Here is a 2254-nt window from a genome sequence, read left to right as displayed (position 1 = left end):
ATAGTTGTTTTGATTTGCATCTCTCTTAGAGCTAGGGATTTTGAACATTTCTTCATGTGCTTGTTGGCCATCTGAATGTCTTCTTTGGTGAAGTGTCTATTCATATCCTGTGCCCATTTTTCTATTGGATTATTTACCTAAGGACAATAAATTTAAAAAGTTAAGGAGCTTAATAGAAGATTTCAAAGGGCAGCATGGGAAAACAAAGCAAAGTCTTATAATGAAATGTGCAAAGAACTGGAGTTGAAAATCAAAAGGGCCAAACTACTCACTCAGCATTTCTTAAGCTGAGGGAACTGAAGAAAAAAATTCAAGCCCTGGGTTTTTAATGATGCAATGGGTAGAATAGAATTATCCAAGAAATATTAAAAGAAGATAGAAGTATACAGAGTCACTGTACCAAAAAGAATTGGCTGACACATAAGAATTTCAAGAGATAACATATGATCAAGAGGCAATAGTGATGAAGGAGGAAGTTCAGGCTGCTCTGAAGGACTTGGTAAAAAAAACAAAGGCCCCAGGAATTGATGGAATACCAATTGATATATTTCAATAAACAGATGTGCTGGACGTGCTCACCAGGTTGTACCAAGAAATCTGGAGGGCAGCTATCTGGCCAACTGACTGGAAGAGGTCCATATTTATTCCCATTCCAAAAAAAGGTGATCTGATGGAGTGTGGAATTTATTGTACAGTATCACTAATATCACATACAAGCAAAATCATGCAGAAGATTATCTAGAAATGACTGGAACAGTATACTGACAGAGAACTAACAGAAATACAAGCTGGGTTTAGAAGAGATCATGGCACTAGAGACATTCTTGCCAATGTCAGATGGATCTTGGCAGAAAGCAGAGTACCAGAGGGATATCTGTGTTTCTTTGACTATGCAAAGGCTTTGACTGTGTGGATCACAACAAACTGGTTCATCTTGAGGAGAATGGGAATCCCAGAACACTTGATTGTGCTTATGTAAAACCTATACCTGGAGAGAAAGATGTCCTCAGAACAAAGCAGGGAAACATGACATGATTTAAAATTAGGAAGGGAGTGTGTCAGGGGTATGTTCTGTCTCCACACATTTTCAATCTATATGCAGATCAAGAAGACAAAGATTCTTACCACTAGGCCAATTGGCAGCAGCATAATTGATGGAGAAGAGATTGAAGTTGTTAACAGTTATAGCTTGCTCGGCTCCATAATCAACTCTCTTGGCACTAGTACTCAGGAAATCAAAAGACTAATTGCATTAGGTTAATCTGCTGTAAGGGATCTTTCCAGAGTATTGAGAAGCAATGACATCAGTCTACAGACTAAGGTGTACCTAATTCAATCCATGGTCTTCTCAATTACTTAGTATGCATCAGAGATGAGCAATGACTAAGGATTACAGAAGAAGAAGTGATGCCTTTGACTTGTGGTGCTGGAGATGAGTCTTCAACATACCATGGACCACCAAGAAAACAAATAGGTCTTGGAGAGGGTGAAACCAAGTTTCTCCTTGAAGGCTAGGATTTTGAAGCTCTGTCTCACACACTTTGGGCGTGTGGCCAGGAGGGACCTATCCTTGGAGAAAGACAACATACTCAGATGGGTGGAGGGACAATGTGGGAGCAGAAGACCTCAGGTGAGATGGACTGATACAGTAACTGGGGCAATGGGGTTTGATGTGTTTGAGTCAGTGAGACTGGCTCAGGACACAGCAGCCTTCAGGGCTTTGTACATAGGGTCACTATGGGTCGCAGGCGACTCGATGGCACATAACAACAAGTATTGATCTCTAAATTACAGTTCATCAAGCTCTCTCTTTTGTGGACATTTTTAAATTATCCTCTTCCCTTTTGAGGGCAGTTGTTGTGGATAGTGATGGGGGGTCAGGGTGACTGCTACAGGAACAAAGTCACTTACCTAATAGACAGAAAACTAGAGCTAGAATTTAAGAAAACAGTCTGAGTTTGTCACCATCTGTCATTCATCTATGTGTTCTTCTGTATGTTTTCCACAAGGATCAGCAACCATTTTTTTTAAAAGTATACTATAAAAATAATATAGAGGAGGTTTGGTGAAGACATTGTTGTTGTTGTTATGTGCCATCGAGTCGCTTGCGACTCATAGAGACCCTATGTACAACAGCCCTAAACTCTGCTCTGTCCTATGCCAATCACACTGTCTCTGACACTCCCATCCCGATTATCCCAGTCACTGAATCAATCTACCTCATAGAGGGCCTTTACCTCCTGCGCTGTCCCTC

The sequence above is a fragment of the Elephantulus edwardii genome, unplaced genomic scaffold (assembly GCF_000299155.1).
Source record: "Elephantulus edwardii isolate Elephantulus edwardi_28Jun2011 unplaced genomic scaffold, EleEdw1.0 scaffold00057, whole genome shotgun sequence".
NCBI classification, from domain to species: Eukaryota; Metazoa; Chordata; class Mammalia; order Macroscelidea; family Macroscelididae; genus Elephantulus; species Elephantulus edwardii.
The sequence above is the reverse complement of the archived record's forward strand: the minus strand, read 5'-3'. Positions refer to the sequence as shown.